General features: G+C 37.1%; 1 long non-coding RNA gene and 1 pseudogene across 3 annotated transcripts in view; one reads left to right on the top strand and one right to left on the bottom strand.

Annotated features, from left to right (window-relative positions):
* LOC116595175 overlaps positions 1–23621 on the bottom strand; it is a 39671-nt gene that overhangs the window by 4078 nt on the left and 11972 nt on the right. The window contains exons 2-3 of one of the 3 annotated variants that reach the window (XR_004287550.1): positions 11479–11626; positions 11136–11170 (exon numbers count right to left, since the gene is read on the bottom strand). This is a non-coding gene — a long non-coding RNA (uncharacterized LOC116595175). Of the gene's footprint in view, positions 1–11135; positions 11181–11478; positions 11627–23621 lie in introns of those variants that run through there. The other 2 variants (XR_004287557.1, XR_004287554.1) reach the window with 2 other exon arrangements.
* Positions 5056–7481, top strand: LOC116595165 (annotated as a pseudogene).

Genomic DNA, 23621 nt, shown 5'->3' with positions numbered 1-23621 from the left:
AAAATGTTGTAACCAGAAGATTAAAGAAATCTTATAGTGTATTTCCCCTGGCAATGATGGTTCAGTAATCGCAAAGTCAGGGTCTGTGGTTACTTTTTAGAACATAACTATGATGAATAATGACAAGCAACTATATACAGCCCAACCTTATATCTCAGTGATTCTGCCTAACTTCCAGCTATATATGTACACACACACACACACACACACACACACACACACACTTATACACACATCTACTCACATATAAAAGATAGCATGAAAGTATAGGAAATTACCAACATAAACTTTGAAACATCAGTCAAGCTTCTATTTGTCCTTTTACAGTATAAAATTCATTGAAATATATGAAAAACTGTGAGTACCATTTTATAAACAGATCTACTAACACCATACCCAAGTAATCTGTTTCCCAACCAATCCCATCACACATAAATAATTTTATGTACCCTTCACCTTTTAAATGAAGCATTATTTTCCAGCCAAGAAGTGAGGGAAAAATCATGATTTCTTACATATAATGTGAGTTTAATCAAAGCTAAGTCACATTGAAATGTAAATGATCAGATAAATACATGGCAAAGGTGACATGATTAATTAAAGCTGGATGCTATAAATAGACTGGCTAATACAGCAAACTCCTGGGTGTTAACAAAGTTTTTGTCTATCATTGTTTGTTCTTCCTTCTCATTGATAAATTTCACAGTTCTACTCTCAGAAGCTCACCTCCTTCTGAATATGTAATGATTATATAATGGAAAATATGTAGACCAAAGTATCACCCTGCACTTCATTTCCTAAATCTAAACTCAAAGGCAGCATCCTTTCTTTTTCTAGTTTAGAGTTGGTTCATGACAGCTGAAAGGTTGAACACAAAGGAATATCTAAATCTAACTTTTCCTGCATGAGCTACAAGTAATCATTTATCCTTGTTCCTTCTTCCAGATGTTCATAATCTACCCCTACCTCCCCACACCCACTAAACCTTTTGATGTATGACATGCTGGAATGCTGGAGAGCAATGAGTACTTTGGTCAGATAAGGAAATAGAGCTAAACATGGAACAATGGACCAAATTCATTTTAAATAAAGGAACTCAGTAGAATCTGAGGTCTTCATTCCATGCTCTATTGTGCTAGGAAAAAAAAATACTCCAAACTGTTTTTATTATATTTTTGCCTTAATGAAAAATCTTGCTAAAAGAAAATAACTTCAGAATGGAAGGGATATTTGGGCTTCTATTCTTTTATTTTTTTTTTAAGATTTTATTTATTTATTTGAGAGAGAGAGCACGCACAAGAGAGAGCATGAGTAGGGGGAGGGGCAGAGAGAGAGAAGCAAACTCCCTGGGCTTGATCCCAGCATGACCCAAAAGGAAAGCTTAACCAACTGAGCCACCCAGTTGCCCCTGGGCTTATTTTCTAACCCAGCATCTTCATGTTAGTTATTTTTAATTTTTTCTAGCTTTATTGAAATATGATTGACTAATAACATTGTGTAATTTAAGATATAAAACATGATGATTTGATATATGTATATTGTGAAATGATTGTCACAATAAGGTTAATTAACACATCCATCACCTCACATGGTTATTCGTGTGTGTGTGTGTGTGTGATAAGAATACTTAAGACCTACTCTCTCAGCTGCTTTCAAATATACAATACAATATTGTTAATTATAGTTACCCTGCTGTACATTAGATCCCCAGAACTTACCTTTTAACTGAAAGACTGCAGCATTTGACCAATATCTCCTCATTTCCTCCATACCTAGCCCCTGGCAATCACATATAAGTGAGATCATACAGTGCGGGTCTTACTCTGTCTGACATTTCACTTAGCATAGCATCTTCAACTTCCATCCATGTTGTCACAAGTGACAGGATTTCCTTTTAAATGAGGAAACTGAGTCTCAAAAAGATAATACGACCTGTCTAAGCTCTCACAACTTTCTCCTAACAGAACTTGAAATGGAACCTAAATCTTAATACTATTATTATTGTGTTATACACAATTTCCTGATGAGTTGGGAAATATGAGAGAACCACCATAAAGAAACTGTAATAGCATATTAACAGTCTTATTTCTTGAGCTATACTGTTACTGTATTGCAAGTAACTATATTATAACTGTATTGTAAGAAATAAGTAACTGTAATAAGTAACTGTATTGTAAGAAAACTTTGGGGCTGTATCCTGAGAGTTCATAATCCCTGTTTTGCACATTAAAAAAAAATGCCTGTGGTGAAACAGTGCTACTAATTCTACTGATACACCATTGAGAGGACTATCTTAAGATTCCTTATTTTATTGACATGTAAAGTTATTTTTTTTAATGTTATTGGCAACAGCAGAGAATGCTTTCTTCTCTTCCCCATTATAGCTGTGAAATTCCATCCAGTAAAACCATCCCAGGCAGTTTGGAAAATTATCACTGCCTTCATCTAGCAATAGCAGCAATAATCTCTGGTGAGAAATTAAAGCAATTGGTTGCAGGCAAGACTTACTTATACTATGATCTTGGAGCCAGAGACAGCAGAGAAAAGCAAATGAACATGGCCCCTGCTTATTTTTTGGCTGGTCTCTAGAGTCAAATAAGCACAAAAGAACCGTAATCTTTGTTAAAATTCAGTACGAACTATGCACAGTGGTCCTTAACTGGTCCTGATGTGTCCACAGGAAACCTGAATAGCTTTGGCTACTTCAAAGCAGAGTCTAATCTGAAGCAAGTGCTTTTGCCTAGTGACAACAGTTTCCTTACTAAAATTGTATGATTCACTTGAAGCATTTTGCTGTAGCAAACTGGTTAGCGAATTTAAATAATGAACCCAGATACGTTATTTGTTCCCCAGACTTCTTTCAGTAACAGTTAGTTTCTTTCCTTTCTCATATCCAAAACACAGCTATTAAAATGGGAACATTTTAATAATTTTGGGAAACTCCAGAGAATTCCTCCAAAGTATAAAATATGAATAGAACATGCTACATGACTCATGGTTTAAAACATATTCTAGCCAATGTGGGCCTCTGCATGGAATAACTCCAGCAGCATCATTTATAACATTTTTTTTTTTTACACAGATGGAACATCTAAACTATTAGTCTGGTTCAAAGAAAAAATAATTCTGAGATGGGGGTAATGAGGTACTATATGTCAAGGAAACATTGACTATGTGAAAAGTCTTGACACAGATGAAAGAAGAGCATGTTAATGAGCAAAAAAAAGAGAGAGAGAGAGAGAGAGAGAGAGAGATGAAATAATAATCTAGTTTAGAAAACATGCTAAACATTGTCCAGTCAATCAGGGGAAACAAAAATCATATTCATATCTAAGATCACAAAAATGACAGAGTTGAGCTCTGGCAGTGAGAAGGGCCTCAGCTTCCTATTCTTGAAGTCTCTAATAGCTTTCTTGTTTGTCGTTACTTTCATCTTGTTCAGCATTCCCACACTTCTTCTTCACACTGGAATGAGAGGGTTTTTGTTTTTTCTTTTAATATAAGCCAGATCACGTTTCCACCCTGACTGAAACCTCACAGTCATTCCTATGTGACTTAGCTTGTCTATCAGGTGACACCATCTGACATGTGTTTCCCTCTTCATCTCCTGCTGACTTTCTGTACTTTGTTTCCTACCACTCTATCCCCTATTCCATATGATCAGCCCCTTTGCCTTCGTTTTTCTTGAATAGGCCAAGGATATCTCCACTGCAGAACTAGTGTAATTGCTGTTCCTCAGTGTGAGCTCTTCTGCCCAGAGATATTTTATAGGCTTTCTCTCAACATTGAGATTTCAGCTCAAATGTTACTTCCTTACCAAGGCCTTCCCTGACCTCATAGCTTTCTATTGTCTTATGGTATTTTATTTTATTTATGTAACCTATGATTAGGTGAGATTATCTGTATTTACTATGTCCCCTGCATCCTCCCTCTGTCTGATTCTGTGCCTTATTTCCTCCAGCAAGAACTTTGCCTGGCACATAGTAGTCACTCATATATTTAATAAAGAAATCCATATTACCCAATTCTGTATTGCTTTGTCAATAATTTCAGTCTCAATTAGTCCAGAACTAAGCAAGAAGAACTGCTACTTTGAACTTAATTCTTTGTAACAACAACAAAAAACCCTGATTGAGTCAATGGGAGTGATAGTAACTTTGGAGAATGTGAACAATGTTCTTAGAATTAAAAATAGACCTGTGGAAGGAATTCTGGGGGGCAGCCAAACATCTACCCAGGACTTTAGGAAAGTACATCTCAAAAAGTATAAGGCAAATTAGATATGACCACATGTCCAGAGATTCTGAAAGGGAAGGTTGCTTCAGAGAAATGGAAGAATAACAATGGCATTTTGATAGTACAGACATTAATTATATTTTTTAAAACAACAACAACAACAAAAATAGAGCCTTAGGTACTGTCTGGGATGAGATAATATTTTTAAAAACATGCACAAAAGACAGAATAAACAGTGTATAGCTAAAATGAAAATAGGAGTGTCATAAACCCATAAGAATCCTAGTCAAAGTCCAAAATGGAGTAGGAGTAAAAAAAAAAAAAAAAAAAAAGAAAAGAATCTAGAATTAAAACCCAGTGTGAGAAGAGCCAAATCCACTTGGGTGAGACAGAGTAATGTTAGTACAAGACTAAACTTTTTTTTTTTTTTTTTTTAGATTTTATTTATTTATTAGAGAGAGAGCGAGAGCACAAGAAGGGGGAGCAGCAGGCAGAGGGAGAGGGAGAAGCAGGCTCCCCAAGGAGCAGGGAGCCTGATGTGGGGCTCGATTCCAGAGCCCTGGAATCATGACCTGAGCCAAAGGCAGAAACTTAACCTACTGACTCATCCAGGTGCTCCAAGACTAAACTGTTGATTATTGTTTTGTTGTTAACTCTCATATTAAAAAAAAATTATTTTTGAACTGAAAAAAGAGGAAACACAGAGAAAAGGAAAACAAAGCACAAGACAGATGAAGACAAGTAAATTAAAGGGGAGAGCAATATAACCCAGAATATTAAAATAATTTGTAATCACACAAACCTTAAGGAATCACCTTAAAGCTCACAAGGGATAAAATGAATCTTTGAAACTACATACTTATTAATTTGGGTCCTTCATGGTAAAATTCTAAAGCATATTATTGGAGGTGTAAGAGAGTATCTTAAAGTGTACTCCATGAACCAAGAACATGGCAGGATGTTAAAACAAACTAAAACACCATCTACCACCCAGATATCCTTATACAAATAAGCTTGGGAAATGTTGGGTTAACTGAACTTAAACAAGACTTATTACCACTGCAAGAGTCCTCACTTTATAATATGCAGACTTCCCGAGAAGGGTATGTAGTATGTGGTGTCTCTCAAACTTATCCAATCATGTAAATTTTTCCTTTTTTTCCCTTTTAGCATCTCATGGAATTAGCATCATGAAGGATATAATTTGGAAAATGGTGATCTGATGACATGCTACAAAGTTTTATACTTAGGTCTCTTGTGCACAACACTTTTACTAGTAATTTAAATGAGGACAAGAGGGCCTTTTTATCATCTGCAGCCAACACAAAGATGGCTAATATGATGGATGTCTGAATCAAGTTTTAAAAATATTATGACAGGTTGAAATATTGGGGAGAACCTAACAAGATATTATTGGTTTCCAAGATTATCTTACAGGATAAGAGACACCTGCCATAACAGCAATTTCTATGAACAAAAGCTAGTGGGTTTACTTGACTTAAACTCAATATAAGCCAATAGTGTGTGACTCTTACAAACAAAAACAACACAGCAAAACTGTTAAACCAGGATGTTTTCACAGATGAAAAAGCAGATAGACAGGCATTCCTAACTGCTCTCCATACTAGTCACATGTTTGGAAGGTAAAAATAGAGATCGGAATGTGCTCAGTGCAGGACCACAAGAAAGTGAAGGAGTCTGGAACACAGTCACAATAGCAACACAATAGGAACACAAAACTGGAAATGTTTGGTTTAGATAGAAGAATATTTGCATTAAGTTCCATATAAGGAAAAACAGTCTTTGATTATTCACAATTCAAGGAAAACAAAGTAAAATGCTGACTTACGAGATGGTGAGTTCTTTATTGCTGAAGATCTTCAAGTTAGGCTGAGTAATTATCTTTCCAGGATATTGTAGGAAGAATTCCTACACTGATTTCTACTTTTCTAGTCTAGATGATTTCTAGGAGTCTATTATATTGTGCATTTCAATATTGTTTTTCTGTTCACTGAAATTTTACAATATTTTCATATACAGTACTGTAAAATGGTAGACCTGGAACAAACCTTACAGATAATCTTTGTAGGGCTCCACTTTTTAGAGGTGAGAAACCCTTTCCTGTGGTGGCTTGCATGGAGTCAGCTCACAGGTCTGAGAGGTTCACATCTTGGCAGGTGTACCCTATGGCTCCGTGAATATTACCATGCCACAAAATGAATATATTGAGTTACACCGGAAGCACTATGGCTATGGTTCAGATTGCCATAAGAAAAAAAGAAAGAAGGTCAAAAGGCTCATGGGCCTTCAAAGAAGGCAAAAAAGATGACTGATCTGAAAGCTCAGCTCGGTGCCATGCTGAGAAAATACAAATGAAAAAGACTATCAAGGTGCATGAAAAGAGAAACACCAAACAAAAGAATGATGAAAAGACCCCACAAGGAGCAGTACCTCAGTATCTACCAGACAGGGAGGGACAGTCCCGAGCTAAAGTACTTTCCAAAATGATTAAAAAAGACAAAAAGAGAAAGCAGGGAAATGGGAAGCTCCTTTACCCCACAGGCCCAAGGAGAAACAGAACTATTAAAAGTTATTCAAACCGGAAAGAGGAAAAAGCAAGCATGGAAGAGGATGGTCACTAAAGTCTGCTTTCTTGGAGATAGCGTTACTTGAAAACCACCTAAATATGAGAGATTCATTAGGCCAATGGGCTTATGTTTCAAAAAGGCCCATGTAACACATCTTGAATTGAAATCAACTTTTTTACCTGCCAAATCTTGGCATAAAAAAGAATCCTTCATCCCTACTATATACAACTTCAGATGTTATTACCAAAGGTACCAAAGGTACTGTAATTGAGGTGAACATAAGTGAGTTGGGCCTTGTGACACAAGGAGGCAAAGTTATTTGGGGCATATGTGCCCAGGTTACCAACAATCCTGAAAATGATGGCAGCATAAATGGGGTATTGCTTGTTTGACAGCAGTTTCAGACAAGTAATTCCTTATAATTATTGAAGACTACACACCAATCAGGAAGACCACCATTACTGTGATGGTTCTGAATACTACCAAACAGCCTTACATATCTGCAGTCATCAAGAGAAGTATTTATTTATCGTGAAAACATTAAAATCAACATTCATTGAAATAGAGATGAGAAACCTAGGCTCAGAAAAGTTTCTTTCTTTGAACTGCCAGATATTTCCTGGGTACGAGACCCTGAAATATGTACTGTAGAGAACACCAACATGAACAAGAACGGCTTGCTTGCCATCAATTTATAATTTAGTGTAGAAGACTGGTGAAAAATCAACATAAAATGCAGAGACTCGAAACATGTATAGTGAGGAATGAGCATTCATTCTGATTGGCAAATCAAGAAATATGGAAATTGAAAAGGTGTTCTAGCTGAGAAAACATCAGCAAACTCAGAGAAAGAAAAGTGTTTGGGAAGTGCCTTCTGTGGAGTTGGAAGCAGTCTCATATACAATCAACCCAAGGGAAAAGAAAATGTAGTCTTTGGGAATGGACTGAAGCCCATTTGAGTCAGGGATACCGAGTTCTGGGTTCTAGCTATCTTGGATGTGATCTCAAAGGTAGATAAATTTCGGGTGAGTATATCCCTTTAGGCCCACAAACCAATTGCCCCATGGGAAAGGGCACAACATAAGGCCAGAATGAGATCTTCTAGAGTTCAGGGCCAAAGGCAGGAGCCCTTCTTGGCTTACGGTAGGAATTTTGATTTCATTCTATGGCTTGAGAGCTATTTGACTTTTCTGCAGAGAGAAGTAGCATCATTTGCCTAAGGCGATGCTGCTCAACTTACAATGCATATTTTCACATCCGTGGTCAATATGTCCTCCATTACTTCACACTGTACCTATTATTATGTATTAGGATCTGTGTTCAACATTGATTGAACTCTCAGTTAACTTTTATGGGTACATACTGTAAAGAATATCTTTTAAATATAGATCTAAAATAATAAATATAAATATTTCCAAGAGGAATCGATTAATGCGCATCCACATTAAAGACTTATTTTAGTTAAGGGGGTAAGAAATATGAAGACTAAAGTACCAGAAGTCATTAAGTCAGTCTGAAAATGATGTACCAGGCACTATTGTTGGCCCTGAGGTTATGTCCATGAATAAAACATGTAAATTTTCAACCCTCATATAAAACTTAATTTCTTGCGATTGTAAGATCAGAAGATGTTTAACATTCCCTGATATATGGCCCTCTCTGTAACATGGTAGTTGCTCATTCAAGGTCAGAAAAATAAGTCTCTCCTGCTTCTAGTTTCTAACTTCTATCTCTGACCTCTAAATTCAAATTTACAGTGCTTATGTGACTATGTCAGGCCCATCCAGATCATCTCTGTTTTTATTAATCCCAATTCAGCAAACCTTAAGTATATCTGTAAAATTTTTAGTAACTAATAGCAAAGTCTGCAGTATTTAAATGTCATTAATCTTAATAATCTAAATTACATCTTCAGAAATCCCTTTTGCTATATAATGTAACATAATCAAAGGAATGCTATCTCATTATATTCATAGATTCATCTACACTAAAGGAAAAGAAATTACATAACAGTGAGGCATTGGGGGTCATCTTAGAATACTGTCTACCTGAGCACTTATTATATGTATACTGCACTAGGGGCTAAAACTAAGTAAATGAGTAAGACGTCACTGGCTTCAAAGATATAAACATCTAGAAAAAACATTTTGATTAATGATAGTAATAATAAAACAATGTGATAATTCAATAAGATAAGTAGGCAAACCTGAAGATTTGGCACAGAAGGAAAGATCAATTATCTAAAAGGGTCATATGGAATTGTGAAAATGATGCAAGACCCTGTGTATTAATAGGTGTTTTCAAACTCTTCTGAATATGTAACCTTTATCTTGAGACTTTCATGGAAGGAGTTACAGTAGAGACATATTTTTCCTTACTGGTATTAGTTTGTTTCTATTTAACACTATGAATGTCATTTCCCCACATCTACAAAGGAGCACCTTGCTAGGTGTGGCTACTTACTCCATGGGTTAATCAACTTTTCAGTTAAGTCTATAAAGTGAAATTGATGAGTCTATGGAGAGATCTTTCAGCATTCATAAATGGAGTAAAAAAAAGGTCCCGGTTTCTATTAACAATAAAAGGAACTACTGGTTTTAAACTTTCTTGCATTTGCAGGTTGGAAATACAGGTTAAGTCATACCACTAGTAAATCTGTAGCAAGATCCCACAGGGCAATAAAAAATAATGAACACATTCATTTTTTGGCTTATATACAGGGAAAGTACATGGATGCCTGGGCTCCAAAGGAACAACTTTGTATAGTTCTGTTTGTAGTTACACATGGTCTGTATAAACAGATGAAGGGTCCTTGGCTTCCTTCTGAACCAGGAAGGGTAGTGAGATTCTAGCAGCCAAAATCAAAACACTAATTGTTGGCTACAAACAAGTTTGATCAATGGTCTGGGAGTTTCAACTGGCCATTCTATTTTCTTAGCAAACAATTCATCTTGTGCCAGCCACTGCTGTGCACCCTGTTTGATATTGGGGACTGGCTATTCATCATCCCTTGGTTTTCTCATCAAGCACAAGAGTGCCAACAGACTGCTTATTGCCTCAAGGTAGCAGGTGGCAATGTTGGCTGTTAAACAGTCAGCAAAATGTCAATCTCACTCTCTGCTTTGTTCCTGAAAAACATAGAACTAAATGGAAGCCCATTTCCCCTACCTCCTAAGTTTTTCCAACTGTCAGTTTGAAAACAAAAAACAAAAAACTCAACAACATAGAAGTTTTTTATAGCTCAGGACTTAATATTTATTTTAAGAATAAAAAAGTTAATTATTCATAGAGTCTATCTGACATATTGGAAAAATGTTTTTCCTATAAAATGAAATATAGGAATTGTTTTTGTTATAAGATTTTGAGTGGCTGATCATTTCTTTAAGTGATCTATCATGTCATCCACAGGGTTCCTTAACCCTAACATGCTGGCATTTGGGGCCATATATCATTCCAAACTGAAATGAAACACAAAGGGAACACTGTCAATTATCTGCCTAGATCACCTCAGAATCGTCTTTTGGTTTCTTTCTGTATATCCACTCCCCAGCTCCTCTGAAATGTGCTCCTAATGGCTTACTCCAGTACCATGCTTCAGGGGCTTGCTCTTGAGTGACTGAAGCTGCTCTGCCCACAGGTGCAGAGAGAGAGGGGAGTGCCTGGGAGTTATCAGCTACTAGGACAGCTCATAAATTAGGGGATCAGCTCTGGGATGTAATTTTTGCTTTAATCTAACCTGGAGAAAGGCTGATATTGGGACTAGGCTTGGCTCCTCCTTTGTACACCCTCATCAACTTGGGGAAGAACTTCCTTAATAAATTAACGACACAATCAGAAAAGTATTTTGAAGAGACCCTTCTGGCTGTGATACGGGGAACAGAGGGTTGGTTGAGATTATTAAAAACATAAGACTGGGCTCCTAAATACTGAGGATATTATAATTTTCTGGAGTAGAAACATCTTGAGGGTATGTAGTCCAACCTTCATTCAAATCAGGAATCCCTGATAAAAAATCCATTACAGATCAGCTTCAGACTGAAGATCTGGAAGCTCACTCTCTTAATAAGACAGTCATCTTTTTCATATAATTGTAACTGTTAGAAACTTCTTTCTATAATGAACCCAAATGGGCCTGTCATGAGTTTTGTCCATTATTTCCAGTCTTTTCTCTGGTATCTTGCAGATAGGGCACCCGGGAGGCTCAGTAGGTTAAGCGACTGTCTTCAGCTCAGGTCATGATTCCTGGGATCCTGAGATTGAGTCCCAGATAGGGCTCCCTGCTTGGCAGGGAGCTTGCTTTTCCCTCTCCCTCTGCTTCTCCTCCTGCTTGTACTCTCTCTCTCTCTCTCTCTCTCTCTGTGTGAAATAAATAAATAAAATATTTTAAAAAAAGAAAAGAGTAGAATCTTGGAGATAAAAATTATTCTTTGTCCACATGTGGTTAATTTTATGTGTCAACTTGACTGGGCCACAAAACCCAGACATCTGACCAAACATTATTCTGGGTGTCTCTATAAGGCTGTTTCTAGATAGGGTTAATATTTGACTCAGTAGACTGGGTAAAGTAGATTAATCTCCCTAATGTGGGCAGACCTAATCCTGATCAATTGAATACCTGAATAGTACAAAAAGGCTCAGTAAGAAGGTACTCTACCTCTCTGACTACTTGAGGTGGGATTTTGGTCTTCTTTTGCCTTCAAATACAAAATGAAAACTCAGTTCTTGGGTCTTGTACCAGTACTCTATACCACTATATCTGGGTCTTCCACTTGCTGTCTGCAGATCTTGGGACTTCTCAGCCTCTGTAATTACATGAACCAATATTTATAATAAATGCTGCCATAAATATATATTCTATTGGTTCTGTTTCTCTGCAGTAACTAACACAACAAGAAAATTTTCAGAGATTTCCCTATGGAGTCTGATGTAAGAGTAACTGATATCCCAAATATATCACATACCCTCTGGTTTGTCATATATTGATGCCATTGACTATACTACTTTGGATTAAGGAATTGTACCTCCATGAAAACTTTGCTTAAGTGCACATTTACATAAGAATTACATGAGAAGATAATACATTAATTCAAGAATAATTTTAATTTTACCATCAGAGCTTTGACTAGATGGGATACAAGAAGGTATAGTTTAATGTGAGACGTGGAAGTCCCAATAAGAGGATTAATGCAGGAAGTGAGATTCCAGTAAGGTTCTGTAATTCAAGGTTCTAGAAATCCTGAGGGTAGCATGAGGTATTTGAGAAGGGTATAAGAAGGCAGACAAAAGACTTCCGGTCATTAATTTTTTCTCAGACTGGCCCAGCATTAAAAAAAAAAATTACCACTGATAATTTTAACAGATGTCTAGTTTATACATACTTTTAGAAGAAATTAGTACATTTAATAATTTTTGTGTACATTTTTCAGACATGAAGAATTTCCTTTGGTCACTTTTTATGTGGCAAATCCAGCTATTAGGGACAGAATCAATGGAGTACTCTCCTTGGTTATAAGACAATTTCTAAGACATACATTAATATCTGACTTGGTTGGAAATTTTTGGATAAAATTCTACAAAAGACAAGGAAATAAAACCTAAAGGCCCTAAATTATAATCATCCATGTAGTCCAAGATTTTAAGACCCTGGGGTAGAAAGATTCCACATGTCTTACACATGTGAAGAATTTTTGTGTGTTAGCAAGAATGGTTATTTCTTGGGAAAAATCAATATCTTCATGAGAAAATTACTTTCATCTATTTTTAATCTTGGCCATTTCTCTTTATATATACTCGATAACTGATGAGTTAATAAAAAGGATTTTAAAAATTATAACAGGCACTGAACTATTTGAAGACCTAGACATCTTAACTGTATTCATTTATTTCACTTACACCACTGTACATTTGATAGTAATTTTCCTTTGGCTTTACACCAGTGTCATTTCTAACTTTAGTCAACTTTATTTATACACATATGCTTTGAAGGGAATGCCTATCATTTCTAATTTGCAGCCCAAAATTATTTTTAATAATCTTCTATTACACTAAATTATTGGTATTTATTTCAATCTCACCCTAAATTTCATCACCTTTTAAGAGAGAGAACACTGTCTGAAGCTCTAAAGATCTGGTTAAAGTCCAGGAATTAAACTATGGCTAGGTGACCTTGAGGAAAGTCATAACATCTTTTCAGGCCTGCTGCTTTTCCTTATATGTCAAAAGAGGCTATAAAGAATATTTCTTTTTTTTTTAAGATTATAACTTCTGTCTGAAACCACTCTCAACTATGATATTCTATAATTAAAGTGGACTCTTTCAATACTAGTTATATCTATGCGTTTGTTTTAGCAGTATTTATTTTTTTAAAAATTCAAGTGAATAGGGCGGAGTCAAGATGGCGGAAGTAGCAGGCTGAGACTACTTCAGCTGGCCGGAGATTAGCTAGATAGCTTATCTAAAGATTGCAAACACCTGAAAATCCATCAGCAGATCGAAGAGAAGAAGAACAGCAATTCTGGAAACAGAAAAACAACCAATTTCTGAAAGGTAGGACCGGCAGAGAAGTGAATCCAAAGCGAAGGGAAGATAGACCCCGGGGGGAGGGGCCGGCTCCCGGCAAGCGGCGGAGCAACGGCGCACAAAATCAGGACTTTTAAAAATCTGTTCCGCTGAGGGACATCGCTCCAGAGGCTAAACCGGGGCGAAGCCCACGCAGGTTCAGCGTGGCCTCAGGTCCCGCAGGGTCACAGAAGGATCGGGGGTGTCTGAGTGTCGCAGAGCTTACGGGTATTGGAATGGGAAAGCCGGCTACAGAGACAGAGCCGACAGTAAGCTCGCAGCTCGGGGTTGCCTTGAACCGGTCACAGGCTCGGTGAGCTTGGAGCGCGGCCGGAGGTCAGGCAGACGGGAAATACTGGGCGCTGTTCTCTGAGGGCGCACTGAGGAGTTGGGGCCCTGGGCTCTCTGCTCCTCCGGGCCAGAGACCAGGAGGCCGCCATTTGTATTCCCATCCTCCGGAACTCTACGGAAAGTGCTCAGGGAACAAAAGCTCCTGAAAGCAAACCCGAGCGGATTACTCACCCCGGCCCCTGTTAAGGGCGGTGCAATTCCGCCTGGGGCAAAGACACTTGAGAATCACTACAACAGGCCGCTCCCCCAGAAGATCAACAAGAAATCCAGCCGAGACCAAGTTCACCTACCAAGGAGTGCGGTTTCAATACCAAGGAGAGCAGCAGAATTCCAGAGGAGGAGAAAGCAAAGCACGGAACTCATGGCTTTTTCCCTGTGATTTTTTTTAGTCTTGCAGTTAATTTGATTTTTTTCTTTTTCATTTTTTGCTTTTTTTTCTTGCCTTCAGGTAAAATTTTTTTTTAACTTTTACCTTTTTCTTTTTTAACGTTTTCTAACTAGTTTATCCAATATATATATTTTTTCTTTTTTATATATTTCTTATTTGTTTTCTTTTTTTATTGCTTTTCTTTTCTTTTGTTTCTTTTTTCTTTTTTTTTTCTTTCTTCCTTTTTGAACCTCTTTTTATCCCCTTTCTACCCCCTCACGATTTGTGATCTCTTCTAATTTGGTTAAAGCATATTTTCCTGGGGTTGTTGCCACCCTTTTAGTATTTTACTTGCCCCTTCATATACTCTTATCTGGACAAAATGACAAGACGGAAAAATTCAACACAAAAAAAAGAACAAGAGGCAGTACCGAAGGCTAGGGACCTAATCAATACAGACATTGGTAATATGTCAGATCTAGAGTTCAGAATGACAATTCTCAAGGTTCTAGCCGGGCTCGAAAAAGGCATGGAAGATATTAGAGAAACCCTCTCGGGAGACATAAAAGCCCTTTCTGGAGAAATAAAAGAACTAAAATCTAACCAAGTTGAAATCAAAAAAGCTATTAATGAGGTGCAATAAAAAATGGAGGCTCTCACTGCTAGGATAAATGAGGCAGAAGAAAGAATTAGTGATATAGAAGACCAAATGACAGAGAATAAAGAAGCTGAGCAAAAGAGGGACAAACAGCTACTGGACCACGAGGGGAGAATTCGAGAGATAAGTGACACCATAAGATGAAACAACATTAGAATAATTGGGATTCCAGAAGAAGAAGAAAGAGAGAGGGGAGCAGAAGGTATACTGGAGAGAATTATTGGGGAGAATTTCCCCAATCTGGAAAAGGGAACGAGCATCAAAATTCAGGAGGTTCAGAGAACGCCCCTCAAAATCAATAAGAATAGGCCCACACCCCGTCACCTTATAGTAAAATTTACAAGTCTCAGTGACAAAGAGAAAATCCTGAAAGCAGCCCGGGAAAAGAAGTCTGTAACATACAATGGTAAAAATATTAGATTGGCAGCTGACTTATCCACAGAGACCTGGCAGGCCAGAAAGAGCTGGCATAATATTTTCAGAGCACTAAATGAGAAAAACATGCAGCCAAGAATACTATATCCAGCTAGGCTATCATTGAAAATAGAAGGACAGATTAAAAGCTTCCAGGACAAACAAAAACTGAAAGAATTTGCAAACACCAAACCAGCTCTACAGGAAATATTGAAAGGGGTCCTCTAAGCAAAGAGAGAGCCTACAAGTGGTAGATCAGAAAGGAACAGAGACCATATACAGTAACAGTCAACTTACAGGCAATACAATGGCACTAAATTCATATCTCTCAATAGTTACCCTGAATGTTAATGGGCTAAATGCCCCTGTTAAAAGACACAGGGTATCAGAATGGATAAAAAAACAAAACCCATATATATGTTGCCTCCAAGAAACTCATTTTAAGCTCGAAGACACCTCCAGATTAAAAGTGAGGGGGTGGAAAAGAATTTACCATGTTAATGGACATCAGAAGAAAGCAGGAGTGGCAATCCTTATATCAGATCAATTAGATTTTAAGCCAAAGACTATAACAAGAGATGAGGAAGGACACTATATCATACTCAAAGGGTCTGTCCAACAAGAAGATCTAACAATTTTAAATATCTATGCCCCCAACGTGGGAGCAGCCAACTATATAAACCAATTAATAATAAAATCAAAGTAACACATCAACAATAATACAATAATAGTAGGGGACTTTAACACTCCCCTCAATGAAATGGACAGATCATCCAAGCAAAAGATCAGCAAGGAAATAAAGGCCTTAAACGACACACTGGACCAGATGGACATCACAGATATATTGAGAACATTTCATCCCAAGGCAACAGAATACACATTCTTCTCTAGTGCACATGGAACATTCTCCAGCACATCCTCGGTCCTAAATCAGGACTCAACTGGTATCAAAAGATTGGGATCATTCCCTGCATATTTTCAGACCACAATGCTCTAAAGCTAGAACTCAACCACAAAAGGAAGTTTGAAAAGAACCCAAATACATGGAGACTAAACAGCATCCTTCTAAAGAATGAATGGGTCAACCGGGAAATTAAAGAAGAATTGAAAAAAATCATGGAAACAAATGATAATGAAAATACAACGGTTCAAAATCTGTGGGACACAACAAAGGCAGTCTTGAGAGGAAAATATATAGCGATACAAGCCTTCCTCAAGAAACAAGAAAGGTCTCAGGTACACAACCTAACCCTACACCTAAAGGAGCTGGAGAAAGAACAAGAAAGAAATCCTAAGCCAAGCAGGAGAAGAGAAATCATAAAGATCAGAGCAGAGATCAATGAAATAGAAACCAAAAAGACAATAGAGCAAATCAACGAAACTAGGAGCTGGTTCTTTGAAAGAATTAATAAAATTGATAAACCCCTGGCCAGACTTATGAAAAAGAAAAGAGAAAGGACCCAAATAAATAAAATCATGAATGAAAGAGGAGAGATCACAACTAACACCAAAGAAATACAAACTATTATAAGAACATACTATGAGCAATTCTACGCCAACAAATTTGACAATCTGGAAGAAATGGATGCATTCCTAGAAACATATAAACTACCACAACTGAACCAGGAAGAAGTAGAAAGCCTGAACAGACCCATAACCAGTAAGGAGATTGAAACAGTTATTAAAAATCTCCAAACAAACAAAAGCCCAGGGCCACACGGCTTTCCGGGGGAAATCTACCAAACATTTAAAGAAGATCTAATTCCTATTCTCCTGAAACTGTTCCAAAAAATAGAAATGGAAGGAAAACTTCCAAACTCATTTTATGAGGCCAGCATCACCTTGATCCCAAAACCAGACAAGGATCCCATCAAAAAAGAGAGCTATAGACCAATATCCTTGATGAACACAGATGCGAAAATACTCAACAAAATACTAGCCAATAGGATTCAAGAGTACATTAAAAGGATTATTCACCACGACCAAGTGGGATTTATTCCAGGGCTGCAAGGTTGGTTCAACATCCACAAATCAGTCAATGTGATACAACACATCAATAAAAGAAAGAACAAGAACCATATGATACTCTCAATAGATGCTGAAAAAGCATTTGACAAAGTACAGCATCCCTTCCTGATCAAAACTCTTCAAAGTGTAGGGATAGAGGGCACATACCTCAATATCATCAAAGCCATCTATGAAAAACCCACCGCAAATATCATTCTCAATGGAGAAAAACTGAAAGCTTTTCCACTAAGGTCAGGAACACGGCAGGGATGTCCATTATCACCACTGCTATTCAACATAGTACTAGAGGTCCTAGCCTCAGCAATCAGACAACAAAAGGAAATTAAAGGCATCCAAATCGGCAAAGAAGAAGTCAAATTATCACTCTTCGCAGATGATATGATACTATATGTGGAAAACCCAAAAGACTCCACTCCAAAACTGCTAGAACTTATACAGGAATTCAGTAAAGTGTCAGGATATAAAATCAATGAACAGAAATCAGTTGCATTTCTCTACACCAACAGCAAGACAGAAGAAAGAGAAATTAAGGAGTCAATCCCATTTACAATTGCACCCAAAACCATAAGATACCTAGGAATAAACCTAACCAAAGAGGCACAGAATCTATACTCAGAAAACTATAAAGTACTCATGAAAGAAATTGAGGAAGACACAAAGAAATGGAAAAATGTTCCATGCTCCTGGATTGGAAGAATAAATATTGTGAAAATGTCTATGCTACCTAAAGCAATCTACACATTTAATGCAATTCCTATCAAAGTACCATCCATCTTTTTCAAAGAAATGGAACAAATAATTCTAAAATTTATATGGAACCAGAAAAGACCTCGAATAGCCAAAGGGATATTGAAAAAGAAAGCCAACGTTGGTGGCATCACAATTCCGGACTTCAAACTATATTACAAAGCTGTCATCATCAAGACAGCATGGTACTGGCACAAAAACAGACACATAGATCAATGGAACAGAATAGAGAGCCCAGAAATAGACCCTCAACTCTACAGTCAACTAATCTTCGACAAAGCAGGAAAGAATGTCCAATGGAAAAAAGACAGCCTCTTCAATAAGTGGTGTTGGGAAAATTGGACAGCCACATGCAGAAAAATGAAATTGGACCATTTCCTTACACCACACACAAAAATAGACTCAAAATGGATGAAGGACCTCAATGTGAGAAAGGAATCCATCAAAATCCTTGAGGAGAACACAGGCAGCAACCTCTTCAACCTCAGCCACAGCAACATCTTCCTAGGAACATCGCCAAAGGCAAGGGAAGCAAGGGCAAAAATGAACTATTGGGATTTCATCAAGATCAAAAGCTTTTGCACAGCAAAGGAAACAGTTAACAAAATCAAGACAACTGACAGAATGGGAGAAGATATTTGCAACGACATATCAGATAAAGGACTAGTGTCCAGAATCTATAAAGAACTTAGCAAACTCAACACCCAAAGAACAAATAATCCAATCAAGAAATGGGCAGAGGACATGAACAGACATTTCTGCAAAGAAGACATCCAGATGGCCAACAGACACATGGAAAAGTGCTCCATATCACTCGGCATCAGGGAAATACAAATCAAAACCACAATGAGATATCACCTCACACCAGTTAGTATGGCTAAAATAAACAAGTCAGGAAATGACAGATGCTGGCGAGGATGCGGAGAAAGGGGAACCCTTCTACACTGTTTGTGGGAATGCAAGCTGGTGCAGCCACTCTGGAAAACAGCATGGAGGTTCCTCAAAATGTTGAAAATAGAACTACCCTATGACCCAGCAATTGCACTATTGGGTATTTACCCTAAAGATACAAACGTAGTGATCCGAAGGGGCACGTGCACCCGAATGTTTATAGCAGCAATGTCCACAATAGCCAAACAATGGAAAGAACCTAGATGTCCATCAACAGATGAATGGATCAAGAAGATGTGGTATATATACACAATGGAATACTATGCAGCCATCAAAAGAAATGAAATCTTGCCATTTGCGACAACATGGATGGAACTAGAGTGTATCATGCTTAGTGAAATAAGTCAAGCAGAGAAAGACAACTATCATATGATCTCCCTGATATGAGGAAGTGGTTATGCAACATGGGGGCTTAAGTGGGTAGGAGAAGAATCAATGAAACAAGATGGGATTAGGAGGGAGACAAACCATAAGTGACTCTTAATCTCACAAAACAAACTGAGGGTTGCTGGGGGGAGGGGGTTTGGGAGAAGGGGGTGGGATTATGGACATTGGGGAGGGTATGTGCTTTGGTGAGTGCTGTGAAGTGTGTAAACCTGGTGATTCACAGACCTGTACCCCTGGGGATAAAATATATGTTTATAAAAAAAAAAATTCAAGTGAATAAAAACAATGAATACAATTTCAAATACTTACAGAAATGCTTATGAATAAGTTAGGGCATCTCTAGCACACTAACTTTATAAACAAGAGCTTAATCACTTAATAAAGTGATGGGAAATGTCAGAAGATGTAGGATAGCATTAGGGAGGAATGACATCTTCCCTTTATCATGCAATGTTCTACCTCTAAAATTCAGTAGGTTCACTGAGTATACTTCACCTTTCTGTGATTTTAGGAGAAAGCAGAATTTCTCCCATCACTCTGGATTCCCTACTGGAACTAGGCTTACATCCCAGTTTGAGTGGGAAATTATCTTTTCACCAAATTATGAGTTAAAGTGTGTGGTTTCAACTGATAGGGAAGATAAACGCCAGGCCCCTGGTATACCCAGAGTATGAAAGACTTGTAGCAAAGCACCAAACACTCTTGAGGGAAAGCTCCTGGAAAGCATGTGGTGGTTTCTCTTTTTTTTACAGAGATCAGATCCTATGGAAAATGTAGACAGGCTTGCATTCCAATGGACACATGTAAAAGGATGGTGACAGACAACATAAACTGAGAGAAAATGGTATTTTAGCTTGGATTACTCACACTGAATCAGCCTCTTCTTTTTTTGTTTTTGTTTCTTGGTTTTTGTACTTAACATCCTGAGAAGAAATAACTATTAATTACTTATTGAATAATCATGAAGAATGATTTGTGAGTTCATGAGGATACAAAGTCAGATATTAACAAACATCGCTCTTAAATGGATGCTCTAATTTGAAGAGATAAACATAAAAGTAAATACAGTACAAATATGCTAATTAAAGCATGTATTAAGTGCAGTGATAATACAGAATCAGTGAAAATTTCACTGAAGTAGCAATGCTTGTTCTAGTTTTGAAGAGATGAGGATTACGTTTCCAGGTGGGTTTGGGGTATTGAGAATATGAAGCAGAATTAGGACTCTGCCAAGTCCTGAGTAGTAGAAACAGCACATACAAAGGCACATGGGGCTAGAAATACCATGGTCTTTTGGGCAACTGCACAAAGTAATTTGGTATGTGTGAAGCTTAAGGATGAGTAGAAGCTGCCAAGATAAGTTGGAGAAGTAGGTTATAGGTAAGTATTTCAAGCCAATTTCTAATACATAGACATATATTATGTTACCATTACTGGACAAAAACAGACACTAAATATCAAAGACATTTTTATACTCCTAAATTGTTGGTGACAGTTTTACCAATTTTATGGTGAAGTTGTATTTTTAAGTACTTAACTTATGCAAATTTACCATACAAGCACCACCACACAGGCTCTAAAAGAAGACAAAACAAGACAAACAAATGCAACCAAAATCCAAATTCATCAATTCCATCCATTTGTCCACTTAATAATAATGTTATAATCTGAGCATGATATGGGAGTCTGAACTCTACTGTTTCCTCTATTGATCTCAGTTCCAGAGCACCTCTCACAGTGTATCTCTCTTCACTAGGTTAAGACTATGGAAAAATGTATATTTTTACTAGATTTAGTATGCATCCTTACTAGATACAGACTGTGTAAAAAAATGTGTATTTTTAAAAACAGTGTTTTACACAACCTAAATACAAGTCAACTGCTTTACATGGTGCTCCGTCCAAATAAAAGTGACCTATTCCAATGCTGAATAAAAAAAGCTGCACTGGACTACTTGAGAGATGCTATTCTGATCTCCAATGTGTACCTTCCTAAAAGACCAGGATTAGTTTTGACTCTATACAAATCTCATCCTCTGCATCCTCCACTTTGTTTTCTAACTCTGGTGGAAAATGTAAGTTCATGGTACACTGTAAGTTCTTTTTTAATTCTAATAACCAAAATTAAAACATCAAGAAAAAAGACAAGAGTAAATAATGCAATAATTCCACCACTATGAACCATTATTTAATATTGATATTATTAATATTAATGTTATTTAATGTTTGTAATCCTTGTGATATCCCCTATCTAAAAAGCAGCACCAGCACCTCCATCATCAAAGTATTCTAGAGGAAAATAATAGAATAATATAGCAAAACTTGGATGAGGTAGAGTTTGCTCTGTAATGTCTCAAGTTCTTTGACCTTGGTGAGTAGAGTCTCTCATGCCATCCTGATTGTGACCTATCTTATTCTTTCATTCTGAATGTGTCCAGTTTTTTTTTTATTGTTTTAAAAGATTTTATTTATTTATTTGACAGAGAGAGAGAGAGAGATCAAGTAGGCAGAGAGGCAGGTGGGGTGGGGGTGAGGGGGATGCAGGCTCCCTGCTGAGCAGAGAGTCTGATGGGGGGCTAGATCCCAGGACCTTGGGATCGTGACCTGAGCTGAAGGCAGAGGCTTAATCCACTGAGCCACCCAGGCACCCCGTGTCCAATCTTTTAAGGGAAAACTTTGTCGTTTATCCAGACCCATGACATTCTGCTGGTGGAAGGAGGAATCTCCAACTTTTTGTTTTAAAGACAACAGAGTTTTTTTGATAAATATTTGTAAAACTTTGACAGTGATACATTCTTGCAGAGAAGCCTATCATAGCTGGGAAAATGAATTGAATATCAAGCATACTAATATTTTTCTCCACCCAGATACACACTTAAAGGACAACATGGCTCTGCTTCTCTTTAGTCACTGATGAGGAAGGCAGAGTCTGGGTGTAGGGAGATGGTGATGGGGAAAGTCTGACTAATGGCACTTGGTTAGGAAATTTGTTGGGATATGTAAAAAGATCAGATCTAAATTGAAAGTCATAAGCCACACCCAGGCCAAGAATTCAAGCTTCTCTAAAACAGGAATGTTGGCAGTTGCCTAATTGTGGCTTATTTGGGCTATAGATTCTCACACTATGTGTGCAATGCTACTGATGTGGGAAAGAATAATATATACTGATATTTGAATCTACTATCTACTGAACACTGTGTAGTGATGTATATTAAATGGAATATATTCCATAACCACAAAGCATTATTATTTCATCTTATGAATGTCTAAACCAAGCATAACTTTTTAATAAGAAATAAAATATGGGACTTTGCTTTTCCAAGACAAATAGAACACCCCATGATTTAGAGCAGAGGAATAAATTAGGAGATGTGTGAAAAATTAAGAGTTCCCACAATATATAAATAAATGAAATACCATCTAGAAAATCCTTAAGATGTGGTATTTTCTTCCATGACCAGTCCTTTCTTATATTTAGGCTGCTAATAAAATACTCAGAAATTACTGACCCAAGTGTTAATATTACATCCTGGATCTGAAAAATGAGAGAAGGGTCTTAAAAGCAAATGAAAAAAGGTCAGAGGAGACCACAAAGGGGAGACTGAACTCAGTTCAAGTTTGAAGAAAGAGTAGAACTTAAACTTAGACAGAGATGAAATCTTTAGGCATGGGAACCAACATGATCAAGGGCATGGAAGTAGGGCTCTTGATGAATCATTTTGGAGCCAACAGGCAGACTGATCTGGCTTGAAGAGTGTAGTTATGTTGAAGATAAGAGGGAAAATTAGATTTGGGACAGAATGTGGAAGGAAAAAAATGACAGGTTCAAGAAATTAATGTAAAAATAAAATTTTAAACTATCACAGAGATTTTATAGAGTATTTTAGATTTTATAGCATTTTTTAAAAGTCAAAGTTAAAAAAAATAAAAAGCAAAAGTTACAAATCATGAAAATAATACATTGGGCTAAATCAAAGATTAAAACTTCTATATAATAAAAATTAAAAGATAAGAAATGGTATGCCTTTTTGGAAGACCATTTGCAATTTCTAACAAAACTAACACATTCTCACCTAAGTACCCAAATTAATTGAAAACTTATGTTCAAACAAAAGCCTGCACATGTACGTTTTGTTCATAATTGCCAAATAAATTCTTATTTATAATTGCCAAAACTTAAAAGAAATCATAATGTCCTTCAATAGATCAATGGATAAATAAACTGGTGCATCTACACAATGGAATATAATTCAGCAATAAAAGAAATGAGCTATCAAATCATAAAAAGACATAGAGGGGCTTAAATGTATATTGCTAAGTGAAAGAAGCCAATCTGA

Source organism: Mustela erminea, chromosome 1 (assembly GCF_009829155.1).
Source record: "Mustela erminea isolate mMusErm1 chromosome 1, mMusErm1.Pri, whole genome shotgun sequence".
NCBI lineage: Eukaryota > Metazoa > Chordata > Mammalia > Carnivora > Mustelidae > Mustela > Mustela erminea.
This window is presented reverse-complemented; position numbering and strand designations above follow the sequence as displayed.